This window comes from Sinocyclocheilus rhinocerous, unplaced genomic scaffold, assembly GCF_001515625.1.
Source record: "Sinocyclocheilus rhinocerous isolate Xijiao unplaced genomic scaffold, SAMN03320098_v1.1 scaffold1263, whole genome shotgun sequence".
Taxonomy (NCBI): domain Eukaryota; kingdom Metazoa; phylum Chordata; class Actinopteri; order Cypriniformes; family Cyprinidae; genus Sinocyclocheilus; species Sinocyclocheilus rhinocerous.
In genome coordinates this window covers 129,234-136,631 of record NW_015638558.1, presented here as the reverse complement: position 1 = coordinate 136,631, position 7,398 = coordinate 129,234, and the positions used below count along the sequence as shown (strand labels likewise).

The 7,398-nt window shown below is 35.9% G+C and overlaps 1 long non-coding RNA gene across 1 annotated transcript in view; it reads right to left on the bottom strand.

The window, feature by feature from the left end:
* The window catches only part of LOC107749692 (uncharacterized), a 24,394-nt gene extending 17,820 nt beyond the window's left edge, over positions 1 to 6,574 (bottom strand). Inside the window, exon 1 of the long non-coding RNA XR_001641071.1 lies at positions 6,546 to 6,574. This is a non-coding gene — a long non-coding RNA (uncharacterized LOC107749692). The remainder of the gene's footprint in view (positions 1 to 6,545) is intronic.
* Positions 6,575 to 7,398: the final 824 nt, after the last annotated feature.

Genomic DNA, 7,398 nt, shown 5'->3' with positions numbered 1-7,398 from the left:
TTAAATTAAAATAAGCATGTAACGACCACAAACGTAGGAAAATAGCGGAGTAAAAGTACCCATACATCACTTAAAATGTACTCGAGTAAAAGTAAAAGTACACAATTTTTAAACTACTCAAAAAAGTACAATTACTGATAAAAACTACTTAATTACTGTAACGTGAGTATTTGTAATTCGTTACTTCACACCCCTGCATGCTGTTGATCATAATTTGCAGCCCACTGGCTGGGACAGCAAACATAGTGTGTGTTCACTCACAAGTGTACACTAACTTCCTCTAGTTCCCCACGCATACAACAAATGCTAACTAACTTCATTCTGGTTCAAATAAAGTAAGGATGGATATGCATTGTGAGAAATCAAGCAGCCCAACTGCGAAATAGTGGTTCGTAAGTGGTGCGTTTCCATTGTGGTCCCTGTGGGACACATAAAAGCAGCTTTCTGTAAGATTTGATCCTTTTCTTTTCATTATGCCTGCTTACACTGATCCTTTTGAGCTGAATCGAGGGGAAACACAATAGCTGTTGTAATCAACAGCTAAATGACTTATTTCAAAGGTTTTTGGGTGCTTTTAACATTAATGGCCCCGTTGTCGACTGTAAAATAATGATCAAAACACTGTGCCAAGCTTAACTAACCATGTGGCCAACCAGGGAATTTCTACAATTGGTTGCAAATTAAAATAAAATATAAAACATTTTGAAATCCATCATCAAAACAGAAAAAACTATCAGATTCCATAAAGAGCCACAATGACTCTATAAATCTAGTGAGCTGCCTACCTAGACAGCATTTTACAGGCATGCTACTGACACAAAGTCTGTTCCAACAGGTAGATAGATAATTATGATGCCTCTCAAGATGCTTTATTTTTAACTTCTGAGGCCATGTCACTTGTGTCCTTCCCAGTGAAGGCGATGCAAGATTTTCCAGACTTTTACACAACCACAAACATGTATAAATAAATATATATATATATATATACTGTGTATATATATATATAGAGAGAGAGAGAGAGAAAGAGAGAGAGAGAATTACAATATATTCTATATTTCGGTTTTCAAATACTAATAAAATGTTCTGATCTAAAAATAGTTTTTTATACAATCACTTGTGAGTCTTTGTGTGAGGAGAGCTATTTGTATGAGTTGCTGGTTTTGTAAAGTGTTTCAAATTAGTCACTTACAAGGTTCTATTATATTTAGGATGCTGCCTTAAAGGTTGGCAGTGAACGGGTTCTAAAACACAGTCAGTATACAGACGCATAACAGAGACAAGTCATGTAAGTACGGTGCCTGAAGCTGGATTATAATAACGGAGACGTTTAATATAAAGTCAAAAACAGTGACAGTGACAGCAGTCTTTTCATGTAATATATGTCAAGTCGGATTCTGAGACACTTTCATACATCTATTTCTCACATATTCCAAGCCCTTGGAGAATCTCACACATGACAAGAACCGTACATACTTTTAATAGGATAGGACATTTTCCATTTAAAATCTTCCTGGCATATTTCAATTTCAATCTCCATATCTACTCATCTTATATTCTTGAAGGAAAGAAGGCACGCGTGAATGTCTGACAGATTTCATTTCATGATATTATATGAACCTATATGTCTGAGGTTCTGTCAAACGGCAGCTGAAATCTATTCAAGCATGTTATGCAGCAGGTAGGACCGTGATGCATTTTGTAATATACAGTCTTGTGGACCGCATCCAAAACTTCGCAGCCTAGGTCTTTACCCTATTAGCTTAAATTGCAATCATTACTAGCATAGTGTGCACAAATTAGGAGGAATTAGGAAATTCAAGGAGAGAAAATGTTAATTAAATTGGATCTAAAAATAGTTGTGTTGGTAAGGAATTTGTGGCATGTAGGATTTTATGTGACCTAGAAAAGGAGGATCAAAGGCATTTTGTTCATGGATTCAAAGTGTTCAATATTTCATGGTGAAATAATGCCATCTTGAAAGTCGAGTCTTGTGGTGGCAGACTAAGTCTGTGCAGCGTCGAAAAGAGTGTCATTGTGGCGTCGCTCTGCTGTCATACTGCTGCTGCAGCCATTAAACTATACTGTATGTAGATTTGTTTTTTACTGCCTTGAGAAACAGACACCAAGGGTAAAAATCACTAATGTGAGATGTGTGCCTCCCATTTTATTTCCTACAGCTACCATATTATTTTTTCATGATGTGATCTTTTTAATGAGATATTTTGCTCATTTAATTTGAAAATTGTCATGTTTTTTTACTCTCTACCCTCATCTTGCACTGATTCTTGAGACGTGGGACAAAACAGGACATAGAAGGGAAACTATGATGGAAATTATTGAAAACTGTTTCTTTAGAGAAAATTAAATGAAACATTTGTGTTCAGAACAATTCATTTTATCTCTAATTAATTTTTAAAGTCCCCCTGCAGTCACTAATTTTATTCCTTAAAACTCATCTTTGACTATCAAATTGACATATTTTAATGCGTGTTCCATTAAAATTCCTTGAATATTACCGCATTTAGTATACAAGGGGTCATGAATATGCAAATTAGTCCCCACCTTGGACTACCAGATCCATTTTCAATCGGTTAACTGAAATAGTAAACGCTACACAATGGTAAATGCCAGTATTGGATTAATTCATCCAAATAGGTTTGAACCAGAAACTGATTTCAGAGATGAAGAGGAAGAGTGAATTATACAGGCAGACATGTAATGGTATTGTTATCATTAGCCTTTAGCTTGACTATGACAAACAGCTAATATGTGTTGCTAATGTTCACAAACCATGTTCCCGTTCTTTGAAAAATCAACATCTTTAGGTAGAAGCACTTTGCTAATGATATGAAAAGCCCCAAGCTGCAAGTAGATGGAATTGGTCACATGTTTGTGACAACAGGAAACGGGGGTTGTTTCAAATCACAATTCTGAGACTGTCTTTGGTGCACCGCAGTTTTAAGGAAAAAAAATGGTGTTGACTAATGAATTTGCACATGGTTTGTCTTTAAGCATATAAAAAACACTAGATATTAAACAATATTGAAAACTTGATTTTCATTACAGTGAGGGTTTTAAAGTAAAAATATTGCCATTTTCAAAACTAATGACAAGTAAAATTATGGCATGTTTTGGCTCAATTGGTGCTAGATCAAATCAAATGTTATGCCAGTTTAAACTGGCTCAAATTAAACAGAAGCTCTGGATCTAGTTTCTTTCTGCTCTCTATATCCATATCATACAACATAATTATGCATTATGCTGCATTAAGCACTGCAGCTCCTTCAGATGAACTTTAGCTATCGGAAGGCTCTCTAATTATAAAGAATAGTGCTCATTTTGACCTAGAAACCTCACCATTAACACACAGACAGAGCTTGACATGGGCACATTTCCATTTAAAGAAACAGCAGGGTAAATCAACTCTTTATTACATTACATTGTGGGATACATTTGCTGATTATAATAGAAAAAGCAGACTTTACGAGAGCTATAAGATCTGTTCAAAAACAAATCCTCACTGTTTCTATAGACCACCAAGGCATTGTCATCATCTCCTAAAGTCTTTCCCATCACCCATTTAGTGAACGTCCATGTTCAGAGACCAAGCTAGGATGGAGAAATGAGCTCAAACCTCATAATCTAGCACAATAATCATGACAAATGATGGCCGTGGATCTTATTCATTCACTTTCATTCATTTAACATGAATGGATGAAATAGCCCATGCTATTGTACGTGTATTATTACTTTTTAAACAAGGAGCCATGACCATTTTAGTGTTCAAGTAAAAATTGGTACAGGCAAATCATGGACAATCACATTTAACTGTAATATTAAAAGAAAAAGTAAAATAAATCACATTTTGCATAAAGCAAATTAAGCCTGTTTTTAGGGCCATTCTAATTTTTTTTTGCATTTGACATTGTTCATGGGAATTTACCACATTTACCTCAAAATTCTCATTGCCATAATGTGTCTGGATGTTTTACATTTGAGGGTTTTTTGTTGTAATTATCATTATTCTCAGCTGTGATTCTCATTAGATTCTCATTACTGTAAGAGACAGTAATATATTTTTTGTTGTTTTTATTATTTTTTACCATATTATATGAATACATATTGCCTTGATAAATACACATTCATATATACATTTGCATTACAATAATGAGAATTAGATTTTTTTTATTTTTGTTTATTTTATTTATTTAGTTACTTTTTGTGTGTGTATGGGAGGGCTGGTTGCTGGCAGAAAATAATGCCGTAATGCCAAAAAATAAATAAATAAAGTAATTTTATAAACTTCTTGATTTTTGATCTGATTTAATTCATAGCAAGTTGATTTAAGATTTTATTTATATATGAAATGTTGAAGAAAACTGGTGTATAGACTGCCTTGTCTGGCAGTTTCTCCCACTCTACAGTACAGTATGTCGAACACAACTATCGTTTGTCTCCATGATTCATCATAAGCTAATTAAAATACAATCACCTTAAAAAACAAACTTCAAAAGCTCAAACAGCTCAACCCGAGCCTCGTTTCTAGATCTCAAGCACTTCCTTTTTGAACCTCCTCTGCTCCCACAGGTTATCAATGCGTCTTTTGATTGTTGCCTCGGTAGGTGCTTCATTTATATTCCTCAGTAAAAGAGGGGCCCCCGCAGATGGCTCAGAGTAGCCCGCTTACACTGATCTACAATCAGCTTCCCCAACAAAAATCCCTATTATAGCCATTACAAGAGAGACAAACCAATTTGAGCACAAATTTCCTTTAAAGGACAACTTGGATCCAGCACTGCATGGATATCAGGGTCTGCAGGGAAGAGACAGGGTCAGTGCCATTATAGTTAGGCTATGCTTCTTCCTAGTAAAAAGCCAAACCCTGATGTTCTTCTTAACTCTCAAATGGCAGTCCTGACCTACTTAACACAAAAACGGCCTCATACAAACTTGATGATGTGCTTGTAGTAAGTCATAAGTTTAAAACGCTATTGCAAAAGACGCTATTGCAAAAGATATATATGCAATATATATGCAATATATATATGTGACCCTCTCTGTGAAATCCAGGCTAAAGTCTCAAAATATAATTATGAGATAACAAGCATCAAAGTTTCATTTTAACCATTAATTTCACTATGATCTCAATCTTTGACATGGTCTTAGTCAATATTAAAGATATCAAGATTACATTTTCACAGAATGTGCTTCATCTTATAAAAGATGATTTTATGTAGAAAACAGTAAATCATATATATATATATATTATAATAAAATACAGACAAAAACTAAACCCAGACTAAACTCAACCTCAGCAAAAATCAAAGATGCATTAGAAATCTTAAATTTAGTGAAGACTGCTTGCTTTGCAATAGATGCATTACAAATGTTAATTATACTAAATAAATCCATTCAGTCTCAGTCTAAACTCAATGTCAATGATAAAATTTAAATATTTTGGTTCAAAGACATATTAGGTAACTTACAAATATACACTAAATACATTCATTTAGCCTCAGACCAAACTTAACTGAACACAAAATTAAAAGATTTTGGTTCAAAAACCTTCAGTGAGGAAGACAAGCCAGCTCTTATACAGAATTTCACACACGAAGGACAGACACTTTGCCTGAAAAACTGAAACTTTGACGGATACCCTCCATTTTCTGAGCCAGCATCTAAATAAATCATGTGTTCACTAAAAAAACCACTGTCATAGCATATACAGCCAGCCATGAAATGGACTAACAGACAGATGAAAACATAGACTGACAGCAAGAAAAACAGGTAGATCACTCTCATATTTTATATGAATATGTAAGTTTTATAACAGATCAAGACTGTAAATTTAATCACCCAGTTTGTAGGAGCTGTCCAGAGTGCTGAATGAAAGAAATATCTGTAACCTGTTGGTGCACAGCTGCTCACTTCAAATCATCCATTACCGGCGTTACATTATCACTGCAATCACTTCTATAATATAAATGTCACGGATTTATGTTTAGAATTGAATATTAATGAACACCTACAAACAATCCATTTCGAGCAATAAGGGTGGAGTGGACAATAGGCTACTAATTCCAATGTGTACGCTTGCAGTCATTTCAAAATGAGCATTTCCTTAAGGAGGTTTCATTCAATAATATGAAAAAAACAAACTTGGTTGCATTGATTAAATCAATGAGAACGCAAACAGGTTCTTGCACGCTTTGATCATTAATGAATGCAGAAGCACGACATAAAATTGGCACCAGCAAAACGGCATTAGCATCATCGATATCCTCAGTGTTTGGTAATATGCTAAAACGCTCTTAAATAAAACGGGGGGGAAATCATTATTTGGTGTCTTTACTGAGATTGCAAATGTCTAAATCATCGAATTAGTTTTGCAATGCATAATATACAACATAAAAGTTGATATAACAGTGCACCTTTGATATAGAACCCAAGTTTGACTATATGAAGAAGTAGCTGCGAAATATATATATATATTTATTTATCAACATTTTGCGCAGTAGGAGAGGGACGCACAGAAGCCCACTTACATGGACGTGATGTTCCTGAAGAGCTCTTCGATGTCATTATTGTTACTGCCATTGCTCGCCGGATCTTGTAGAGCAAGTAAAGGGAAGAAATTTCCACTGTCGGACTTATTGCAATAGATCTCAATGGGCGAACAGCTGCATGTTAGTGGACAATCGAGCATGGAGCTCCAATAACCCTGGAAGATGCTTGAAAGAAAGAGAAGCCTCCAGGTGAACACTGGAACCGCTGAACAGAACCATACATCCATGACTTTTGGGTCCAAAACGACTCGACGTCTTCCAGGGCTGATGAGGATGGTGATGATGAAGATCGCTGATGAAGATATGAGTGTTAAATGTCGTTAAATGTGCGCGCGCCTGGGAACATCATACGAGGTTGGGCTCGTGATCTGGTCGCCTTATCAAAAGAACAAGTGCAAATGCCACAACTTGCCTCGACTTTCGCCTGCAGATCCTGGTTTATGTCAGACTGTGGCGACAGCAGCGCGGACAGTCGCTTAGCTCGCTCACATAATGTACCATATATCTATAATAACGGGAAAACATCTCGTTATTACGAGAAAAGGTATCTTTTTAACGAGAAAACATCTCGTTATTACGAGAAAAGATGTCGTTATTACGACATAACTGAGTGAAAAAAAAATGTGTGTGGCAGCAATGCGTCACCGTATCACGCCATTGCTTTGGCAAGTATCGGACAAACGAATTAAAACCGAAAGCGTAATATGACTTATCAAGTCTGTTTGCGCTGCTTGTTTCAAAGTGAAGCGCGCACATTGTGCAGCGCACGCGATCGGCTCGTGATCCGGTGTTTTCCGCGTCTCAGAGCGGCTCCGTTCACTGTGAATGAATG